Source organism: Cupressus sempervirens, chromosome 9 (assembly GCF_028749045.1).
Source record: "Cupressus sempervirens isolate cs-2001-9-10 chromosome 9, ASM2874904v1, whole genome shotgun sequence".
NCBI classification, from domain to species: Eukaryota; Viridiplantae; Streptophyta; class Pinopsida; order Cupressales; family Cupressaceae; genus Cupressus; species Cupressus sempervirens.
Window position 1 is genome coordinate 224,130,476 of NC_143126.1, and position 25,886 is coordinate 224,156,361.

General features: G+C 35.3%; 1 pseudogene across 1 annotated transcript; it reads left to right on the forward strand.

The window, feature by feature from the left end:
* Positions 1–3,077: 3,077 nt before the first annotated feature.
* LOC149538319 (zinc transporter 11-like) lies at positions 3,078–5,835 on the forward strand (annotated as a pseudogene). Its single transcript, XR_016356542.1, has 4 exons — positions 3,078–3,716; positions 3,811–3,866; positions 4,768–4,879; positions 5,045–5,835. The product of XR_016356542.1 is annotated as a zinc transporter 11-like (transcript).
* The last annotated feature ends 20,051 nt before the right edge of the window (positions 5,836–25,886 follow it).

Below are 25,886 nucleotides of genomic sequence, written 5' to 3' on the forward strand. Positions count from 1 at the left end.
GAACAAAATTCTAAATCTAAATGAAATTAATTAAAATTGAAATATAAATCAAAGTAGAATATTATAACTAATTTTGAATTTCAATTTACTTCTACATCTAAATCTAAATGAAAATGTAAATAAAAAATAGAAATCTCACCTGCAAAAATGTTACTCCAAAACTTCAATTTACTCCTATTCAAAAACTCCAATCTAATCCTCCAATAACCTCCACCTCTTCCTTCCTGCAAAAACATAAAATGAAAATGAAATCAGGAGCCTTGGTTTTATAACTTCTGAGAGGCTCCTCATATCCCCCAACATACGTCTCTTCACATTCCACGAATTTGTTTCAAATTCCCCCACTCCCCGCAAAAAAAAGCATGAATGTGCATGCAAAATTATATTTAACAAAAAAAAAAATCATATTGAAATTATTTCGCCCCTATTTTTTCGGGCCCTATTTTTTCGGGTCCTACTTTTTCGGGCCCTACTTTTTCGGGCCTATTATTTTAGCCTCCATTTGGCTTTCTATTATTTCGGAAATTCTTTTTTAATATTTAATTTGGAAGTTTGTAACTGCTCCTAATTCTTTTTTATTGACAAGAAATCTTGGCATATTCTCGTGCTGGGCATTTGTGCTGCTATTGTATAGAACGCCTCTCGGCGTAAATATCATACATTATATAATGAAAGTAAACCCATACCAATTAATATTAATTAAAATAATAGAAAACATCCATCTTGAACCCTCACCACTTTTTATAGTTACCCTAATTTCTTCATCAAATGAGTTGTCAAGCAGGCCTCTGGCACACCTCACATTTGATGGACGTGGGGCAGTATTAGTGGGGGTATAAGGCATGAAAATGACATTTAAGGGCTGAAGAAAAGTAAGGCTTTCTCAATGATTACACTCTAGATAACCCTAAGAAAGTCATTTGACAGGAAGCTCGACCGTTGAATTTAATATATTCATATCAATGATTTTGCAGCGTAAGACACAAAATTATCTCAAATTATTGGTAATCAGTCTCGCCAAACAAGTGGCCATCGAAATTCTGAAAACAAGTAAAAGAAATCAGAAAGCTCCTCGTAACAATCTCCGTGAAATAATCAACCAAAACATCAAGAGATGGCGACAAAAGTGGGTCCATGTTCCATTCTCTTTATACAGCTCGAAGTGCCCTACGGATTACTGCAAAGAGAAGCCACAGTAGCCCAAAAACAGGGATTGGGAAATCTTAAACTCTTCAAAATTTCTTGCAAGCAATCTTTGTTCTATCTTTGGCTGAAAAGGAAAAAATGAATTTCAGATCTGAGATTGTTTAGATTGCCCTATTCGATTCAAAAAGCCATGGAAGTCACCACAATTACATCTCCAAGAGGCCTAATGTGCCTTGATTCAGTACCCACATGCTTATCTCCACGAAAAACTCTGCACAGGTCCTCCAGTGGCCTCAATTTCGTTCATATGAACAGAATTCTAAATCTAAATGAAATTAATTAAAATTGAAATATAAATCAAAGTAGAATATTATAACTAATTTTGAATTTCAATTTACTTCTACATCTAAATCTAAATGAAAATGTAAATAAAAAATAGAAATCTCACCTGCAAAAATGTTACTCCAAAACTTCAATTTACTCCTATTCAAAAACTCCAATCTAATCCTCCAATAACCTCCACCTCTTCCTTCCTGCAAAAACATAAAATGAAAATGAAATCAGGAGCCTTGGTTTTATAACTTCTGAGAGGCTCCTCATATCCCCCAACATACGTCTCTTCACATTCCACGAATTTGTTTCAAATTCCCCCACTCCCCGCAAAAAAAAGCATGAATGTGCATGCAAAATTATATTTAACAAAAAAAAAAAATCATATTGAAATTATTTCGCCCCTATTTTTTCGGGCCCTATTTTTTCGGGTCCTACTTTTTCGGGCCCTACTTTTTCGAGCCTATTATTTTAGCCTCCATTTGGCTTCCTATTATTTCGGCCAACTATTATTTCGGAAATTCTTTTTTAATATTTAATTTGGAAGTTTGAAACTGCTCCTAATTCTTTTTTATTGACAAGGAATCTTGGCATATTCCCGTGCTGGGCATTTGTGTTGCCATTGTATAGAACGCCTCTCGGCGTAATTAATAAGGATGACAACTTACTTATGTCATTAGCCACTTCTATTACTTATAATTGAGTTGCCAAACAAATATATTTATTGTATGTTACTTAAAATATAAGCAATTGTGTTTTTCTTATTAGATAAAAGCATAAGTAGTGTACAAACATAAAGGTAAAATATATAAAGCAAAGAGCTAAAATCGCCACTCGCCACTTGTCTAGACTCTACAAGAAATTACTTATTAGAAATTGTGATTTATGAACATGACAAGTCAAACATGTTAAATAATAATTTAGATTAGATTTTATAAGATGATTAAGTGTATACTAACATTTTTTATTAAGTTTTTAAAATTTAGAGACTTAATATGAATATTGACAACCATATATTTTATGTTTTAGATAAAAAGAATTATACAATATGGACAACTGTGATATATCAAGATACACATTTTTTATTCTAATCGCATCATATTTCATAAGCAATAAATAAAAAATTAATTATTTTCTATATCTAATTGCATCATATTTCATATACAATAAATAAAATTGATTATTTTCTATATATCTTATTTGTATTCACAAAATCAATGTTTATCTATTGATATTATTATTTATAAGCTATTGTTTTCTAATAACATCATAATTCTATAAATAATAGTCAACCATATAAAACATAAAACTAATTTTTATTCTACGTCATACTATAAACAAATAAACAAACAAATAAATATATATAATGCGCATTGATAAGATTAAATTGAATCAAACAAATGAACACTCTAATTTTTTCCATTATATTTATGTTTTGAAATAACTATAACAACAATACAGTCTCTATTTACGCTCGCAAATCTAGTGCTCTCCCGTTGAGTAAACATATTATTTCGTCGCTTTCTGTGTATCTACAGAGACTGCAGAGAGGGAATATTGGCAAAACCTATTTTAATGGATTCTGTACATCATCGATTGTCCGTTTCTGACAAGTTCGCCAGACGGAATCACGCAATATGCAATCGGAGCCAAATTATTTAACTACTTTTGCTTTAGCAGGTAGTAATCCAGTAGATGAAGGTCCCATTGAACAAACAGGAAAACTTAATCAAAAGACTTATAAGCTTTGCAAACAAGAAGTATTTGGAGCCATGGCTACAAAAATGTCCATAAAATGTCTTGTGATTATGGTTGTGGGCTTACTATTTCCACTGATTGTAGCCCACGGAGGCTCTGGATCAGCCGATGAGCAGAATTGGGATGCAAAGCCAAATTTAAGAGCAAAATCTCTGTTCTGGCAAAAATCTGGTGTCTCATTATTGTTTTCATTGTGACTTTTGCTGGAGGAATATCTCCCGCTTTTTTCAAGTGGAATCAGATGTTTATTTCGCTGGGAACCCGATTCGCAGGAGGGGTTTTCTTGGGGACGGCGTTGATGCATTTCTTGAACGATTCTGCGGAAACATTCAAAGATTTGACGAAAAAAGAGTATCCCTTTGCGTTTATGCTCTGTACCGCGGGGTATTTGCTTACAATGCTGGGTGACCTAGTTGTCGCTTGGGTTAATGGCAGAATAGAAGTTATTCCTGTGCAGGCACCTCTTCCCCTGCAAACAATAGGTAGGACTGTAGTTTTTGTTCTCGTTGCTTACAGATCTGTTGCCCTTTATTATTTGCGGATGTCTTAACAATTTACTAAAATTTGTACTTCCAGATGTAGGTCAAGGAGAATCCCCTGTGCGTAACAGGGACAGGACGCTCAATTCTCAGGTCAGTTGAGCACGAATTAGGTTTTTCTGTGCAATTTCATGAAATTTTCGGTTAGGGCAACTTGTTTGGCTTGACAGAACTTTTGGCAGACTGAGCATGAAGTGTACCTTTAAATTCAAATTGACCTTTCACACGATACTGTAATTTCTCTTCTGCTTTGAATATTTACACCTACAATGAACTGGTCAAAATGGTCAAATGGCTCAGTTGGAAGAGAATTTTAGAGCAATTGGAAGGTCTTAAGTTCAAGTCCTATCTAAATTAAAAGAGAGAGTTCAAAGTGTGAATGTCCTATCAGATGATAGTAGATTTTCACATTTCAGAAGAAATAATATTAATATCAGAAGTCCAGTAATTGAACATATGATATCCCAGCTAAATCAGAAGCCCCAGTAACTCAAAATATGATCTAACGGTCAAAACAGAAGCTCCTGTGACTCAGCCCATGACATCAGAAACTTACAGGTATAGGTTGTAGAGTAAACTTATAATATCAGAATCAGATCAGAAGCTCAGTAGTGAATTTGATATCGGAGTCAAATTAGGAATAATGTAACACAAGATATGATGCACAATATCAGTTTTTGGTTTCAATGCTAAAAATTAGTATACAATCAAAACTTAAAAGTTTTTCGTTTTGATACTTAAAAAATATTACACAATCAAAACGAAAAGTTGATTGATGTTGCTCAACATATGAAATCGGAATTAAAACAGGAGCCCAATATCAAACTATGATATTAGAGTAAAAGTAAGAACCCCAAATAAATTCAGGTACTCAACATATAATATCCAAATCGGACCAGAAGCCCCAAATATGCAGTGTTCAAGGTCATTGCAATTCCATATGAACAGTAACTCATCAATCGGTTGGTTCGTGCTGTGTGATTATTTGAATCAGGAAGGGAAGGGGAAGGCACCAACAGATTGTTCAGCTTCATTGGGAGACAGTCTATTGCTGATTTTGGCACTCTGTTTTCATTCTCTCTTCGAAGGAATCTCAATAGGGGTTGCAGGCAAATTCTCTTCTCCTTTGTCATAGTTTGAAATAGAATTTAGGGCAAAAATTTTCCATATGCTGAACATAAATTCTATAACGAAAGTTGCACTGTCTTGAAAGATTTTTATCTCTATGTTCTGTTTTTCTTGTGTATAATTGAAGGAGCCGATTTGTGACACTGAAACGGAGGCACAAACATGGAAAGCGTTATGGACAGTGTCTCTGCATAAGGTATTTGCAGCAATTGCAATGGGTGTAGCACTGTTGCAATTAATTCCCGAGAGGCCATTGTTGTCCACAGCCGCATATTCCTTCGCATTTGCCATATCCTCCCCAATCGGTGTTACCATCGGGATTCTAATCGATGCCACCACAACGGGACGCCTGGCAGATTGGGTTTTTGCAATTGCAATGGGTTTGGCCTGCGGAGTATTTATTTACGTTGCTGTAAACCATCTTCTCAGCCAAAAACACCATGCCCCTCAAAATCATGAGAGCTCAACGGACAGACCATTTTATAGCTATATGGCTGTTGTTTTTGGTTCTGGATTGATTGCAGTGGTAATGATTTGGGATTAGAGAACAAATCAAACTTCAAACACAATGATTTAGTGACTACTCTTTTTATGTTTACCAATTCTGCTGCTGTTTGCGCTGTATGAATGCTTCTCTGTTGAATGAACGTATGAAGGCCATAGGGCTGACAGATTGTACATTAGGGAATCGTTTAGAACATTAAGACTATTCAAAAGTTGCAAGAGACCTTTGCCCACAATTGCTTTGGTTGTGCGGAGGATTGTTTCAGATCTGATGCTCCTCAGTAATTTCATCTCCATCTACCCTGTGATGTGGAAATTTACTTCAGCTTCGCACTCTTGTAGTAGCTGGTAAGTTTAGTTAATGCAAACTTGTAAAATGTCTATTGTCTTTCCTATTTTAAAGAATTTAAGCAGACTCTGGAAATTGTAATTGCTGTTATTCGTTTCAATTTTTTCTTGTTAACAACCAATCCAATTTCTTTTAAATATAAATGTGTATTTAAGTAATTTAAATTATTAATCATTTAATAAGTTTTTAAATTATTAATTAAAAAAAGCTTTGTTAGATGGAAGATCTTTATAATTTTCAATTTTAAACTTTTATTTTAGAAGTTTTAATCTGAATAAGTGGAATATTCTATTTAAGGATGCACTTTTTGTATTCACACTGAATATCAATTTTAACATAAAGTTCATATTAAAACTCTAAATTAAATATAACATATCTATAATGATTAAAAATTAGAAATCATTATATTTTAACTTTTTAATTTATCTTTTGTAAATATGTGTTTTACTTAGTCCACAATAGTATTTTTTCACATTTATGCTTTAAAAACACTCTAAGAAAATCTATCATGATTGAAAATCCTGAAATCAGCACTGTTTTACTTTACAGCTTTCACTTTCTCGAATATATGGTTAACTTACTCCAATAAAGTATTTGTCCTATTTTCTAACCTGGATCCGGCGGCTCTATATTGTATTGGTCTTATACAAGTTAGATGATTGGTTAATGACTTAATTTTACTTCGGATAATGAATGATTGGGATGCAAAATTATCTTATACTATTTTAGTAACATATGTATTTTATTATTTTATTTGAAATAATTAAAAGTTGTATGCTATTGGGCATGTAATGATTACAGTAAGATTTATGCTTTTCTAAAGCGGTGGCTAATAATAATATTATTAAGTATTAATGTTTCTAAATTTTAGATTAGGTCACTAATATTTTATAATTTGGATAATACATAGATTAGTATTGTATAATATAGGTAATATATCGATTAGAATGAAAGAGAAATCAAAAGTATCTTATGAACAAAATTATGTTATAATTGAAATTATTTTTAAATATATATTGATTAGTAGATATGTAAATGCATATGTGTAGCACATGTATAACATTGAAAGAACAAAGACAAATAATAGCTCCATCATATAGATGATCACGTGTGAGTAGACTATCTAAACTATGAAATAAAATAAACTACTTTTGAAAAAGCTTTTTACTCATATATATATATATATATATATATATATATATATATATATATATATATATATATATCACAACAAGAATTTCAAAAGATATAGAAATATACACAATAAAGACAATATTTAACTATAAATGAGTAAAAAAGAACACTTCCATTGTTAAACTACAACTATTTATTGGATGTTTCTCACAAATTAAAATGTTATAAGGTTTATGGTCCATGTTTTTAAATAATTGAATCCAAGTATCTTAAAGCTAATTGCATTTTCTTGTGTATGCTCTATACATGACACATCATTTACATTGTTGGCATCGTGTCATAACTCATACTAATGTACTACATATGCTTTGGACTTAGGTATCTATTAAGTCAAAATTATAACTCTAGGATAGCCTTGGGGATCACTCAACATTTCTATATGTGCTAAACTATATCTCAGGCATACTTGCAAGTCTAAGATCTGGACAATGCTCTCGATAGTTTGCCTAATGTTGTTAGAACAATTTGTTTGCCTAGTATCTCAAGTGAAGACTACTGCTCCAAAAAAGAAGATGAAAGTAGAAATATCTCATTACTTTTCAGGCAATATGTACTTCACTATAGAGTGCATGTAACCCAAAATGAGAGCCTTTATGTATTCACATCAACTTCAAAATCCCCATTTTAAGGCTTCTCATCTAAATTATTCCAACTGTCTAATTCTTTGTTATTCTCCTCACTCTAACTCAATTGTGCTAAAAAATGTAGTCATTTCAATCAATATTGCTCATGTGTTGCACAATGTCAATTGTCATTATGAAAAAATCAATGGTCCTTCATCCTTCACCATATTTTTGTAGGATAATTCTTAGGAAAAATCATTCTTTCATCATCCTAATTGTTAGGACATAATGTCACCTCTTACATTCCTTTAATTTCTACCCATGAGTGATTGTATAGGTTATGAAAGGAATGAGTGTAGTGCCTACCCCTAGTTTTCTTTATTTCATATTGTTGAACTCTCTTAGGCCAATTTTCATGCTTATGTGATTTGATTAGTGATACTTGGTTACTCGATTAGTTGATATTGTTTACTATGTAACTATGTACTACATATGCCATGGACTTAAGTATCTATTGAGTCATAATTACAACTCTAGGATAGCTTAGGAATCACTTAATTTTTCTACACATGCTAAACTATATCTCAAGCGTACTTGCATCTCTAAGATTTGGACATTGCTCTTGGTATTTTGCCTAATGTTGTTAGAGCAATTTTGTAGTGCACCAATATTACAGTCAAAGGAACCAGCAAATATAAATATATTTTTTCTTTTTCAATGAAAGCATTTTTATTTTATTTTATTTGTCATATTTATTTACCTTGATCTACAATATTGATGTACATTCTTACAATACATTTTAACTAACTTCACTGACCACTTTAGTTCCTTCCAACCAGAACATTATTTGAAGTTCTAACAAAATGTCTTTATAACCAAATGTATCAATTTCAAATGGAGACACACATTTTCTCTTAGAATCATTTTAGAAACAAAAGCATAACAACTTTACTCATTTCTATATACTATAGGATAGTGCATGATATATAAATTTCTATAATCACTGAAAGTAGCAACATATCAACAAGTACAGTCCACTTATACAATTTTTCAGCTTACAAGCTGTCATAAAACACAAGATTGGGAGTTACCCAAGGGTGACTCTCCCTAATACAATAAGAATACACTTGGAAGTATGTTTTTGTTGCACATGAAAATAAGACAACATCCTTCTTCTCTTCAAGTCTTCAATCCATAGATCACAACCTGTAGTACAACACACACAAACAAGCCCATGGTACTCTCCTCCCAACCTTAGGCCTTTTAAAGGCCACCCCCGAGCAGGGAGAACCTTGACTAGGTGGACATACATTACTAACAACCATTTACCACACAATACTCACATTACAAAACTGTTCACACATTTTACAGTTGACAAATAAACCACAAAAATTCCCAACCAAGGTAGACCACTTAGGATCACATGTAGATCCATCTCAAAGGGTAAGGGTGGAAAATGAATGTTGGGGAGACTCCACCTGCAACTATGCCTTCATTAGGCTATACATTTTATACACATGCCTTCACAAGGCAACCCAATACCACATACATGCCCTCACATGGCATCTTTACAATACTTATAACTCCAGCAAGGTGGCATATGGGGCCCATAACACCCATATGGCATCCCTCTCCTACTCTAGGAGAGACTCTCACCCAACACATTCCCTATGCACCCCTTACCCTCACAAGGCTCTCTTTCCCTCCCAAGAGATGAGACTCACCTTGTCACACCCAAAACAGAAAACTGCAACAAGAACATATGAATTCACAACACAAAGTAAATCACAATACACACATACACCAAAACTGAAACATGATCCCTCAACCTTACACAACACAACATTACAACACACCATATTAAAACTACATTACAGAAAACTCACATGCATAACACAATAAAAATAAACTACTTGACAACAAGCTTTCATAGCAAGGGTACATAAGGTTACCAACCTGGTTTCCAAGCAAATTTGAGCTCCCTCTCTTTTTACCAGCAATCCTCCTCCTAAGCTATCTTCTTCCCCTTGTTTTTCCCTCTTTTTTTTCCAAAATTTTACCCCACTTAGATTCTTTTTCCAAAAATTCTCCCCCCAAGAACTCTCCAACCCACTCTCCCTCAAGAATGTTTTCTTTTGATGCTTAAGTTTCCAAATTCGGCCAACTTGGGAATCCACAATTTTTGGGTGCTCTTTTCAATGCCTAGGGAAGCTTATAATACTTAAAAATGCCCCTACCCCCTAGGTATATCATATGGGCTTTAAAATAAGACCTCAAACTACCCCTAGGGATGGTGTAAACCTCCTAAAAATTCACAAAAGGTGTGCATTCGACCTAGCATGGAAAGAATCCCTCTTGGACCCATAAATACACCTAGGGAAAACAAATCCTACCAAACCACTCCTTGGTTCACTCAACCACCTACCATCCCACTAAGCATGCTACAAAGGAGAACATGTGTCAAGTGACACGACAATACACACAACACACTTGGCAAGCCATCAAAAAAAATAAATTTACTTTTATAGAATCAGAATAATACACACAAATTGGTTTTACAAATAAAATACAAGGGTAAAAAGGTTATACCCTCCTTAGGGTTAACCTTGGTTTTTCCAAACACCTAGAAAGGTTCTCCATAAATCCATGGGCTTCTTTCCTGCACACTTATTGCAAATATCAGTAGTCCAAGAATAAGGTGATAAAATGATAATGTAAATATAAATCACATAGATTCTATCATCAATGAATAACATAACTAATATGAAATATGTATTTCCATTCATATCACATTACACACTTCACATTTGTAGCAATTCTCTAATCTAGATAGTAAAACATTATGATCATTTATTCTTACAGAAAATTACGGAATTAATCTACCTTAAGCAATGCATCAAATATAATATAAGTGTACAATTCTAGTTTATTCAAATGATACATGAATTCTTAATGTTACTCTAAATATGCTAAGACATGATAATCTAGCACCATATGGAGACCACAATTCAAAAATCAAACATTCACTTGAGTATAACATAAGCTTTAATCATGACATATGGATCATCAAGAAGGTAAGTAAGCATATCTGAATAACATCATAAAAACTACTTAGAATATTAGTGTCCTAGTAACATCATAAGGAATCATCATATAGCCTAATGATATAGGTATCAATGTCCCAATAACATAACATGAAATCAAATAGTCTAAGGATCAAAATGTCAATGTCCATAGTGGGTAATAATGTGTCATCTAGAGTCTAACTATCAATGTCCAAAAGAAACAAAATGTCAATAGTGCTATGATGGTCGGGGCGGGACATGACATCCTCCCCCTCTAGGCATGAACTTCCTCCTGGAGTTCATCAAATAGATAGGGGTAGTCACGTCTCATCTGCATCGTGTCCTCCCATGTGGCTGTGACCTCATCATAGCAATCCCATTGGACCTTAACCTGGTCCACTTCTCTGCCTCGAAGTTGAAGGGTCCTGCGGGCCAATATGCGAATGGGCTCTAGGGACAGCTGGCCATCTGGTGCTACCTGCATAAAATCCCAATCTATAACATGAGATGCATCATAAATATACTTCCTCAAGGAAGAGACATGAAAAACATCGTGGATGCGTGATAGGCTAGGTGGCAAGGCTAAGCGATAGGCAACTGGTCCTATCCTCTCCAAAATCTCAAATGGCCCAACAAATCGAGGAGCAAGCTTAGAGCCCTTTCCAAAATGGATTGGACTCTTGTGCGGACGCACTCTCAGAAATACTCTATCTCCCACCATAAAGGCTCGATCTGTCCTATGGGCATTAGCATACTTCTTTTGTCGGTCTTGAGCTTCCTTGAGATGTTGCCTAATCAACAAGACTTGCTGCTCCATCTCCTTGACAATCTGTGGTCCAACTGTTACCCTGTCCTCAATCCTATCCCAACTTAATGGTGTCCTGCAAGGTCTGCCATATAGGGCCTGATAAGGTGGCATGCCCAAAGAAGAATGGTGCCCATTATTATAGGCAAACTCTACTAGATGCAAATAATCCTCCCATTTAACTTGATTATCCATCACATACATGCGCAACATGTCCTCTAATACCTGGTTAACTCTCTCAGTCTGCCCATCTGTCTGAGGGTGGTATGCTGTGCTCAAGTTAAGCTTAGTCCCTAGGGCTCCCTGTAACTCTCTCCAAAAGGAGGAGGTAAATATAGAGTCTCTATCAGAAATAATCTTGCGAGGAATGCCATGGAGTCTCACAATGTCTCGCATGAATACTTGTGCTACTGTAGGAGCAGTGAAAGTGGTACGTATAGGTGAGAAGTGGGCCACCTTGGTCAATGTGTCAACTGTCACCATGATGGCATCGTGACGATGAGAAGACATAGGAAGACCCACAACAAAATCTATAGAAATAACATCCCACTTCCACTCTGGAATCTCATGAGGATAAAGTAACCCACCAGGATGTCCATGTTCTGCCTTAACTCTCTGGCACTCTAGGCATCTAGCAACTATCCCTGCAATATGCATCCTCATGCCGGGCCAATGAAAGAGTCGTCTCAAGTCTGCATGCAACTTCCTAACCCCTGGATGTGCTGCATAAGGTGCCCTATGAGCCTCAAGAACAATAAAATCACGCAATCCTCCAGTAGAAGGTACATAAATGCACCCTCGGTGACGTAGAAGTCCATCAGACTCTAACACATAGTTGGAGAACCTCCCCTGAAGAGGCCTCTGAGATCTAATCATCTAACACACATCCCTATAAAAATCATCCTCTGGTAAGTGTTGCATTATTCTCCCCCTCAAATCTATGCTAGTGACCATGGATGACAACTTATGGCGTCTCCGACTTAAGGCATCTGCAACCACATTCTCCTTCCCCTTGATGTAGTGTACATCAAAGTCATACTCACATAAAAACTCCATCCATCTCCTTTGCCGAGCATTAAGGTTCGGTTGAGAGAAAATATACTGAAGGCTGTGATGATCTGAGTGGAGTTCAAAATGGTGTCCCAAAAGGAAATGGCGCCATCTAACCAAGGCATGTACTACTGCTGCAAGCTCAAGATCATGGGTAGGATAATTGAGTTCATGAGTCTTAAGTTTCCTAGACTCATAGGCTATAACTCGCCCATTCTGCATGAGTACTGCCCCTAACCCATCCAATGACGCATCAGTACACACTACAAAGTCTGTAGAGGGATCAGGTACTACAAGAATAGGAGCACTAGTGAGGGCCTTCTTCAACTCTTGAAAAGCTCTCTCACATTTATCTGTCCACTCAAATTTCTTCCCTTTTCTCTGGAGAGAAGTAATAGGATGTGCTATCCTTGAGAAACCCTCCACAAAATGCCTGTAGTAACCAGCCAACCCCATAAAGCTCCTGACTTCTGTAACTGTCGTCGGTGCTGGCCAGTCTATAATGGCTCTAATCTTTGATGGGTCAACTGAGATCCCATCACCTGATATCACATGACCTAGGTAGCTGATCTCTGTGCAGAAGAAAGAACACTTCGACAAATTGGCGTATAATTGATTATCTCTCAAGCATTGAAGGACTTGTCTCAAATTTTCTTCATGCTCCTGTTCATTCCGTGAATAGACCAATATATCATCCAAGAATATCACCACAAATCTATCCAAGAATGTACGAAATACTCCATTCATAAGGCTCATGAATACAGATGGGGCATTAGTGAGACCAAAAGGAACCACTGTAAACTCATAATGCCCATATCTTGTGCGAAAGGCAGTCTTATGGATGTCACTCTCCACAATCCTCAACTGGTGATATCCTGACTTCAGATCAATCTTGGAAAACACTCGAGCACCTTGAAGCTGGTCAAATAAGTCATCAATTCTAGGAAGTGGATAACGGTTCTTAATGGTTAGCTTATTAAGTTGGCGGTAGTCTATGCACAACCTCAAGGATCCATCCTTCTTCTTGACAAAGACAACTGGTGCTCCCCATGGTGAGATACTAGGACGAATGTGCCCCTTCTCCAAGAGTTCTTCTAGCTGAATCTTGAGCTCATTGAGCTCATTAGTAGTCATCCTATATGGAGCTCTAGATACTGGTTGGGCCCCTGGAACCAAATCAATATGGAAATCCACTGTCCTGGGTGGAGGCATACCCGGTAATTTAGAAGGAAATACATCTCTAAACTCTTGTAACACTGGGTAATCCTCAAGACATGGCCCATTCTCCTCTCCCTCAAGATCATTAATGGTAATAGCATATAACTGACACCCTTTTCTCATACATCGCTTAAGTTGCATAGCGGAGATCATGCGGAGGGACACAGGTCTCTGAACACCTGAAATCACTATAGGTGTACCATGATCATCATTACAATCCACCTCCTTCTTCCTACAATCCACCTTGGCATGGTGAGCACATAGCCAATCCATACCAAGGACTACATCATATGATCCTAAGGGGGTGATACGTAGATCTGCACAAGTAGTGATATCCCCAATTTGAATAGGGCAATTCTTGACCATGGATCTAACCAATACCTTAGCACCTGAGGCTAACTCTACATCCCAGCTAACATCTTGCTTAACTGCCACCAGCCTACAATGCTCCACAACTAAGGGTGATACAAAAGAATCAGTAGCTCCTGGATCAAACAATATAGATATACTACTACCACCAATAATACCTGTAGCCTCTATCACGGTAGCCTGATGCTCAGCCTGTCTGTCATCTATTGCTGCAAATACCCTATGAGAACGTCCCATGTCACCCACTGTTGGTTCAGATGTAGCTACCCTCTGTCTATGTGGACAATCCCTAGCAATGTGACCCATGCCACCACAAGAATAACAAGGTCCGTGGGTCTGAGTTTGTAATCCTGTAGATCGAGGCTGCTGGTGTCCCCCTGACTGAGTAGATCCACTAAAACCACCTCTAGTGGGCTGCTGAGTCCATGCTAGAGGTGCATGAGAAGCTTGTGATCTATGATCCTGACGAGAACCCTGTGCCTGCCCTCTGCTTGGGCTTAGTGCCTTGGTATCCCTGTGGAGGCTTCTGCCTCTGATCCTGCTGTGACTGGGGGCCTCTAAAAGATCCTGAAGAGTGTCGCTGATTTCCCTTCCACTGTGACCTAGGTGGAAAGGGGGTAGTACCCCGACGCTGAGATCTATCACGAGTATCCTGAGCCTTATTGCGTATATCCTCTGCAATAAGAGCCCTCTCCACTGTAGCTCTGAAGCCTACTGGTGCTGCCATGCGAACCTATCCTGCAATCGAGGGATTAAGACCTCTAATGAAACGGTTAATCCGAAGCTTCTCATCTCTCATATAGTCAACATAAGGGAGGAGCTCTAAAAACTTATTCTCATACTGTGTTACTGTCAATCCCCTCTGCTGTAAGTCATGGAACTCATCAATCTTTCGCTGCCTGTAATGCTCTGATAAATATCTCTCTCTGAACCTTTGTAGGAAGGTATCCCAAGTGAGAGTGTCCATATCAATATCCCCCATAGCCTTCTCCTCATCCCACCATTTGGAGGCTGGTCCTCGCAAAAGGTGTATAGCAAAACGGGCCCTTACATTACTCCCAAAAGGACGCAACCCATAACATCTCTCCAAACATAACAAGAAGGATTCTGCCTCTGAACCATCTGTAGACCCATGAAAAGGGGGTGGCTGAAGACGAAGCAATTCTTTAATATCATCTCCTATATCCCGAGGTGCTCTCGGTATAGGTCGAAGTTCTACCCCTGCTGGAGATTCAGGTCTGTGGACAGACTCCCCCTCGAGCTCAGCATGACTCCCAATATGGTTAGGTGGAGGACTCCTTGTCCTCTCTCTGATAACAGTCTTATGCTCCTCTGACATTTGCTGACTAGGGTGAGCTGCTGCTGCAGGCAACCTCTGTTGTACCACACCAATAAGATTTTGGATAGCATCTAGAATGTCCTGGTTGGGGTTCCGAGGCTGTTCCCCTTGTCCAATCTCTATCTCTGGCCCAACCCTAGCTTCTTGTGCCATACTAGCACCATGCTCTACATTGGCATCCTGCTCTACCTGTGCATCTCGTGCACGTCTACCACCTCGTCCACGCCTGCGAGCGTTACGAGTGACCACTGGCATCCTACAAAAAAAAAGAGAGTTTAAGGGTCAGGGTCAAGAAGCTTTAAAGTTCATTATTGGAGTCTCAAACAACTAAGACAAGGTAATTCCTCTCTTTTTTTTTTTTTTTTTTTTTTTTTTGTGAGGAATCATGGCCAAAGTCAACTTAGGGTGGGTGTCCTGCCACCATAGTTGCTTAGCCAACGTCCCACATTGGTTAGATATATTAAAGTGTTATCTTCCATTGCATATGCATATATGTATATTTATTTATTTATTCATTATTTTTAATTATTATTTTTTTAAAAAATATTTTGTTATTATTATTATTATTTTTTAAATTATTTTATTATTATTATTATTATTTTAAAATAATTTTTTTTTTTTTTAAATTTTTTTTTATTATTATTATAATAAATTATCATTAATAGGTAACTTCATGGACATGAATTATAATAGCACTTATTCATGATTACTAACCCATTACCACTTAGTTGCTTCATTATCACAAACTTATTTAAATAATTATCTCTTAAGTAGTTTCAAAAAAAAATAAAACTCATGTGGGCAAATAAAATAAGTGCATTTTAAATTTGTGTAAAAGAGGAAGATGGCATGGTGGGAGTGGGATTTGAACACATGACCTCTTGAATTCCACCCTTTCCACCCACCCCACTAACCAACTTTCCCTCTTTTACTTTATGTTTTGAAATAGAAAACATTTTAATAAGGGGGATCCCATTTGAATTTGGGTCAAAGAGTCAACTTATGATAAATTTGAAATTCATTTCTTTATCTTTCTCTTCCAACCCTAACCCTAATTCGAAATTAGGGCTATGAAAAAGTATAAAAGTAATTTTTCCCTCTTTCTTATGTTATTTTTCATGTTCCTTCCATAGGGTTTCAAACCCTTATGCATTTCTTTGTTTTTTCCTCTTGTTATTGTGTGTATGTTTCTGTTTTTGTTTTGTTTTTGTTTTGTACAGGTACTTGAATGCTATTGGAGATGGAAGCAAGCTTCCATGGAGGATAAATGATGTGTATATGTTTATCTTTGATATACACACACATATCCTTGTGTGGATATATGTTTGAGATGGATAGAGTTCAATATTTGTAGAGGGATCCATGTTCAGCCATGCATGAGTTCTCTGATATATCCTATGGCATTATTATGCCCAAAATTTGTTGCAGGTTTTTTTTATTTTTTTGTTTCATGGATATAAAGATGAGCGTTTTATTATTAATTTCTTGTGTGAGAGGGGGTTGTCCCTGGCCTTGCCTGTACTTAGTGATGAGCACACAAGAGAAAAACAAATTCTGTCATTTAAGAGTCAGTCATATTGCGTTTGCGTTTTTAGAGAAATGAAATCGAATATTTCCAAACGCTTTCTGGGTTTTTTCCAGAAGGGGTCTATTCAAGTCTCACGCGGGCAAAATCTACAAAAGTTGAACGCACACAGAGTTACAAGTCTTTAATAAAAGCATCATTTTTATTTTTATTTTTTTTAGTTTATAGCATATTTTCTTTATTCATTTCAAAACTGGGTTTTGAAGGCAAGATCAAGGGCTATGCACAGCCATGCATTGATCCCTTGATACCATGGTCTGTATCAACATGCATATATACACAACTTCCTTATTGTATTTTAACTTGTAGTTTTTCGTATTCATGGTTATATATATATATAAATATATATTTGTTTTCTTTTTGTGTTATCACAGATTCATATTTCTAATGTCTAGTATTTGAATATAGTTGAAAGGAGTTTCAGATCTACTACTTAAATTTCCTTTTCAAATCAACAAAATACTCAAAAATAAAAAATAAAAACATTTCAAGTTTTCTTTTTCAACAAACAAAATACTCAAACTGGAAACATAATGAGCCTAGGTCCTAGTTTTTGGAAACCTGGGCTCTGATACCAAGTGTAGTGCACCAATATTACAGTCAAAGGAACCAGCAAATATAAATATATTTTTTCTTTTTCAATGAAAGCATTTTTATTTTATTTTATTTGTCATATTTATTTACCTTGATCTACAATATTGATGTACATTCTTACAATACATTTTAACTAACTTCACTGACCACTTTAGTTCCTTCCAACCAGAACATTATTTGAAGTTCTAACAAAATGTCTTTATAACCAAATGTATCAATTTCAAATGGAGACACACATTTTCTCTTAGAATCATTTTAGAAACAAAAGCATAACAACTTTACTCATTTCTATATACTATAGGATAGTGCATGATATATAAATTTCTATAATCACTGAAAGTAGCAACATATCAACAAGTACAGTCCACTTATACAGTCCACTTATACAATTTTTCAGCTTACAAGCTGTCATAAAACACAAGATTGGGAGTTACCCAAGGGTGACTCTCCCTAATACAATAAGAATTCACTTGGAAGTATGTTTTTGTTGCACATGAAAATAAGACAACATCCTTCTTCTCTTCAAGTCTTCAATCCATAGATCACAACCTGCAGTACAACACACACAAACAAGCCCATGGTACTCTCCTCCCAACCTTAGGCCTTTTAAAGGCCACCCCCGAGCAGGGAGAACCTTGACTAGGTGGACATACATTACTAACAACCATTTACCACACAATACTCACATTACAAAACTGTTCACACATTTTACAGTTGACAAATAAACCACAAAAATTCCCAACCAAGGTAGACCACTTAGGATCACATGTAGATCCATCTCAAAGGGTAAGGGTGGAAAATGAATGTTGGGGAGACTCCACCTGCAACTATGCCTTCATTAGGCTATACATTTTATACACATGCCTTCACAAGGCAACCCAATACCACATACATGCCCTCACATGGCATCTTTACAATACTTATAACTCCAGCAAGGTGGCATATGGGGCCCATAACACCCATATGGCATCCCTCTCCTACTCTAGGAGAGACTCTCACCCAACACATTCCCTATGCACCCCTTACCCTCACAAGGCTCTCTTTCCCTCCCAAGAGATGAGACTCACCTTGTCACACCCAAAACAGAAAACTGCAACAAGAACATATGAATTCACAACACAAAGTAAATCACAATACACACATACACCAAAACTGAAACATGATCCCTCAACCTTACACAACACAACATTACAACACACCATATTAAAACTACATTACAGAAAACTCACATGCATAACACAATAAAAATAAACTACTTGACAACAAGCTTTCATAGCAAGGGTACATAAGGTTACCAACCTGGTTTCCAAGCAAGTTTGAGCTCCCTCTCTTTTTACCAGCAATCCTCCTCCTAAGCTATCTTCTTCCCCTTGTTTTTCCCTCTTTTTTTCCAAAATTTTACCCCACTTAGATTCTTTTTCCAAAAATTCTCCCCCCAAGAACTCTCCAACCCACTCTCCCTCAAGAATGTTTTCTTTTGATGCTTAAGTTTCCAAATTCGGCCAACTTGGGAATCCACAATTTTTGGGTGCTCTTTTCAATGCCTAGGGAAGCTTATAATACTTAAAAATGCCCCTACCCCCTAGGTATATCATATGGGCTTTAAAATAAGACCTCAAACTACCCCTAGGGATGGTGTAAACCTCCTAAAAATTCACAAAAGGTGTGCATTCGACCTAGCATGGAAAGAATCCCTCTTGGACCCATAAATACACCTAGGGAAAAGAAATCCTACCAAACCACTCCTTGGTTCACTCAACCACCTACCATCCCACTAAGCATGCTACAAAGGAGAACATGTGTCAAGTGACACCACAATACACACGACACACTTGGCAAGCCATCAAAAAAAATAAATTTACTTTTATAGAATCACAATAATACACACAAATTGGTTTTACAAATAAAATACAAGGGTAAAAAGGTTATACCCTCCTTAGGGTTAACCTTGGTTTTTCCAAACACCTAGAAAGGTTCTCCATAAATCCATGGGCTTCTTTCCTGCACACTTATTGCAAATATCAGTAGTCCAAGAATAAGGTGATAAAATGATAATGTAAATATAAATCACATAGATTCTATCATCAATGAATAACATAACTAATATGAAATATGTATTTCCATTCATATCACATTACACACTTCACATTTGTAGCAATTCTCTAATCTAGATAGTAAAACATTATGATCATTTATTCTTACAGAAAATTATGGAATTAATCTACCTTAAGCAATGCATCAAATATAATATAAGTGTACAATTCTAGTTTATTCAAATGATACATGAATTCTTAATGTTACTCTAAATATGCTAAGACATGATAATCTAGCACCATATGGAGACCACAATTCAAAAATCAAACATTCACTTGAGTATAACATAAGCTTTAATCATGACATATGGATCATCAAGAAGGTAAGTAAGCATATCTGAATAACATCATAAAAACTACTTAGAATATTAGTGTCCTAGTAACATCATAAGGAATCATCATATAGCCTAATGATATAGGTATCAATGTCCCAATAACATAACATGAAATCAAATAGTCTAAGGATCAAAATGTCAATGTCCATAGTGGGTAATAATGTGTCATCTAGAGTCTAACTATCAATGTCCAAAAGAAACAAAATGTCAATAGTGCTATGATGGTCGGGGCGGGACATGACAAATTTGTTTGCCTAGTATCTCAAGAAAAGACTAATGCTCCAAAAAAGAAGATGAAAGTGGAAATATCTCATTACTTTTTAGGCAATATGTACTTCACTATAGAGTGCATGAAACCCAAAATGGAAGCCTTTATGAATTCATATCAACTTCAAAATCCCCATTTTAAGGCTTCCCACCTAAATTATTCCAAATGTCTAATTCTTTTGTATTCTCTTCATTATAACTCAAGTGTGATAAAAAAATCTAGTCATTGCAATCAATATTGCTCATGTCTTGGACAATGTCATTTCTATTATGATAAAATTAATGACTTCTTCCCTCACCATATCATTGTAGGATAATTCTTAGGAAATCTCATTCTTTCATCACTATGATTGTTAGGACATAATATCACCTCATCTGTTCCTTTAATTTATACCCATGAGTGATTGTATAGACTAAGGATGTGAATGAGTGTAGTGCTAAAGATGAAAAGCATGTTACATATGAATATAACTCTTTTAGCTTTACTAACTTCTTCAAGTTTGTTTTCTTCCACAATTGACTTCTCATTTTTTTTCAATAGCCAATATCCTAGACCCATGCATAGTAGATGTGTATTCATCTTCTCTTTTTATCTATCATAGTTAACTCCATTGAACTCATAACTTTATTTCTTGAGATGACTCGTCATTGATCTCCTTGAGTTGTTATGTTTTTCCTTCAAGGACCTAATACTATGATACCAATTGTTAGAAAGTAAAGTCCACCAAGATAAGTTGGAGGGGGTGATTAGTTATCAGATCAATATAGCTTTTATCAAACTTATTAAACCTTAAACATGCAGTCAATATAATCAACAACCATAAGAAGATACAAATACACAATAACACTAGATATGTTAACTAGGGAAACCCTTGATCAGAGGCTAAACCTTGGTGGCGATGGTACCCACAAAATGATGTACTATTATATAAGTTCCGTGTAAGAGGATGACTCTATTAGGAGCCAATGAAATACATTCAATACATATCAGCCCTTGTTAGGAGACTTTCAATCCCTGATAGGAGATTCCAAACCTATTAGGAGTTGTAGAAGGTAGATGGACTTGCTATCCAAATATATTTCGGGGAAAGAGCACTAAATTCATTGTCTAACTAGCCTATGTATCATTCATTTCAAAATAATAGAAATGTAATTGATCTCAAAAGTTGAACTCTTTCTCTATCCTTTTACTATGCCAATATCACACCAAATACTTCCTAGATCTCAATACCAGATCTCCAACTTCACATCACCATGATCCCTTCGATCTCTTATTTAGATTTACCAACTTTGTATATTAATTGTTGTAAACTACAATTGAACTTATTATTTTGTTGGAATTGATGTCAAATCTACTGATGAGACATATTGTTATCTGATCTAAATGTCTCATCTATTTGATTGATGAAGACAATTTGAAAAATTGCTCATAACAAAAACACCTAGAACAAAGGTTGAGTTATGGAAAGGAAGCTACAATGGACATTTGATTATTTAGACTTTGACAAGATAATTTGATTGTTTATACCATGAAGAAATATGACGAGGTTGACAAGTGCATGAGGTTGACCAAGAAACAGAGTAAAAGATTAAGGAATTTTGAAGTAGATGCCAAGTAATGCTAGTGTCAACAAAGCTATTGTAAGTACCAAGAAAATTTAGTTTTGATCAAGCACCAATATTGACTGAGCGACAATGTTGATGCTAAGCTAGAAACTCTATAGCAATCAAGAAATTTAGTGATGACTGAGTGTCAGAACTTAATATTGGCCAAGGAACAACATTTTGATTGATTGCAAGGAATAATGATTTCTAGATGACCTAGTTGATTTCCTGGGATATGGAAAGTGTATTGAAGATAAGGATTGATGGATTCGATCATTTAATTCAAGGAAAAGATTAGGTAAGATACCTAATGAACGAATTTTATGAAGTTTCTAGAAAAAAATAGAGATGAACAAATACAATGAATCTATTAGATTGGATCATAAACCTTAAGATCTAGGATGATTGTGAAAATGATAAAAGACCATAATTATCTATCTAAGGAGGCAAATAGGAAAACTAAATAAGTGTGTGCAATGTGAAACACATAGAAGAGAAAAGAATAGAGAAGTTGTGTGTGTTCAAAGGTTTCTAGTAAGATGGAAGAAAGTTGTTGTGGTTGAAGGGTTGCCAAGAAAATCAAGGAGCAAATGACAAGGAAGGCTTATTAGGGATTCAACACATGAACGAAACATAGATCTAAAATTTCAAAGTGAGTTGTAATTATACAGATCAAACCCTATTTTTTTTTCTTTCTAATCATTGGAAATATTTTGTATTGAAATCCTTTTAATCAAAGGTTGACCTAATAGTCATTAAGGACTTAACAAGTTTGTGTAAATCCTTTAATTGGGTGACATTCTAATGGAATGTTCTAAATTCCTTTGACAAGGCCACTCCTAACAGGATGATTAAATTCTTCTACCAAGTCACATTTAACAATGTGTACTGTAACCTTTAATAGGATTAGTTCCTAATAGGGCTCACTTTAGAAGAGTGAAAAAGTGGTGACATGTTGTTGGTGGTTTTCCCCAAATTGGGTTTCCTCATTAAACCTAGTGTCAAATTTGTGTTGAATGTTTTTATCTTCTTTTATATTTCAAATGTTTACATTCAACAAGTTTGCTATTCAATTTATAGTAGAGACTAAGCAATTAGACAAACAAAACCTACCCCCCCCCCCCCCCATTTATTCTAAACATTCTAACAATTGGTATCAGAGCAATTGGTTCTTATAAAGAGAATTTTGAAGGTATTGGAAGCTAAAGATCATGACTCACAAAAGAGAGGTACCAAAGCTGAACAAGGAGAAATTTAATCTTGCATGGAAAATGATGATGATGCTACACATATCCAATATTAGTGATGTTGCAATAAACTTTGTGGATAATGAATATGTGAAGATAACAACCATTCCTTTGACTTCTCAACAACTTAAAGAAAAAACCAAAACACAATCAAGTAATGTTGGAGCTTATTTAACCCCTAATTGGGAAAAACCAAATGTGGAAAAAACTAAAGACCATATATGGAGGAGATGACAATGTCTTAAGAGCCAAATTAGAGATCCTAAGAGATAAATTTGAAGAGATAAAAATGAAAAAATGTGAGAATATAGTACAATATTATACATGAATCAAGGAGGTTTTCAATGGTATTTGAGGTGAAAATGGAAAGATTGAAGATGAAAAGGTAATAAGCAAGGTATGAGGACTCTACTTCATGTGTATGTCATTTGGTTTTCTGCAATAGAAGAGCTAAAATGCACTCCAAGTAACAAATTGACTTTTGAAGGAGTAATTAGTAGACTTACTACTTTTGAGATTTCTAATTTTGATAATTACACACATGGTACCATTGATTATTCTTTTGAGTTACAATTGGTTCTTAGCAAAAGAAAAGACAAACATGTGAAGAGTGATAAAGACACTTCTAATGATGAACTTGATGAACTTGAAGCACATATTGCAAAAAGATTTGGAAGAGATAGAGGTAAATACAAAGGTAAACTACCTATAATTTGTTTTTAATGGAACATAGTTGGTCATATTGATACAAGATGTCCTGACAGGGAAGAAAAGGATGAGAGAAAGGAAAGAAAGTACAAAGGAAGGAGAGATGACTAAAACTACAAGAAGAACAAGGATGAAAAAGGTGAGAAATCTTGTTACATTGTTGAAGAAGAAACTAACACTGAATTTGAAAGTAATGATGATGAAGTTGTTTATGTTGCTATGAAAGAAGATTCTAATGAAGATGAGAAAAAATCATTAATTTCATATGTGAACAAAAGTGATAGATAGATAATTGATAGTGGTTGCTCTAATCACATGATTGGTGATAGAAACAAATTTTAGGACATTGGACCATATAAGGATGGCTATGTTAAATTTGGTAATGATATTCCATGTATTGTGAAAATAAAATGGACTATTCAATTGACTGTCAAAATCAAGTTTGACAATGTTTACTAGGTGGAAGGACTTAACTATAATCTATTGAGTGTTTCATAGTTAAACAAATCAAGATACAAAATTGAATTCCATCACAAAAAGACCAAGATATATGATACTAATGATAAGCTAATTGGAAGAGGTGATCAAACAAAAAGGTAACTGGTTCTATCTAGATTTATCTAATGAGACAAGCTTGTTTGCACAATGAGAAGATGTTTGGTTATGGTAGAAAAGGTTATGTCATGTTAATTTTTACAATTTTTTGAGATTCAATAAAAAGAAAAAAGTAAGAGGGTTGCCAAAACTAAAGAAGCTTGACAATGCTATGTGTAGACAATGCCAACTGGGAAAAATGAGAAAGTCTAGTTTCAAGAGCAAAACATATATATTTAGTGAAATTTTGGAATTGGTTTATATTGACCTTTGTAAACCTATTGATGTTCAAATCTTTTGTGGAGATAAGTATTTTATTCTGTTTTTTGATGATTACTCTAGGATGATGACTATGATGTTCTCAAAGAAAAATCTGATGCTTTTTAATTATTCAAGTGGTATTTAGCCAAAGTTGAAAAAGAAACAGGGAAAAGTCTAACATATCTAAGATTTGATAGAGATGGTGAATTCATTTCCAATGAGTTCAATACAAACTACAATGATAGAGGAATTAAGAGGTAGATGTCAACACCAAAGACTCCTCCTAAGAATGGAATTATTGAAAGGAGAAATAGATCAATCATGGATTGTGCTAGAACTTTAATGATGGAGATGAATGTATCACAAAAATATTAGAAAGAAGTCCTTCATATATTATTTTGATCTAATTGCATGCATGAAAGAATAAAAGAAATAAAACATTCATATCACTTTGACCAAGATATGGTGATGCAGAAACCTTCAAAATAGAAAGTAAAGCTAGGGTGGGAATGATACCCACAAGCTTTAGTACTATAGTATAAAGTTGGCCGGTTAAGGCTTACAATTGACTAGTTCTAGTGATCTACTCTATTAGGAGTAATAAGGACTATTAGGTCTAGCTTGTTAAACAATTTACAAACATACATTGAAGTATGCACTCTGTTAGGATATTTGGAATAAGACCGTTAAGTCCACCTTGTTAGATGATTTGATTGATGCATCTATTAGGGTGAACCAATGATTGATCTTTGATCTACAACTTTGATTTGTTGAATGAGATTCCTTGAATTATAATGATCTCCTAACTAAGATAGATAAGTCTCTGCTACACCTTATATTGCTTGTAGCCTTCTTCTATTCACTCATTTTCTTCTTACTTCTTCACATACTTATTACTTTATTACATTTAGATTTGGTACAATAGATTACGTATATACCAATCAACTTAATTACTTGTTGGAGTTAGCTGTGATACCAAATTCATCATAATTCACAAAGTTGGCCCATTGTTGTAACTTAGGTTTTGAAGACAACTCAGTGATGTTCTGAAACTCAAAAAATACTATCAACACTCAGCAAAATTTGTCACTCAGTTTAAGTTGAAGCTCAGTCCATATCAATCACTTCGAGTAGTAGGAACTCAATCAACACTATATGACTTGGTGAAAATTGAGAAACTCGGTATGTATTGAAATGATTGGTTGACATTGCGATGTTGGCTCAACATTGAATTCACTTG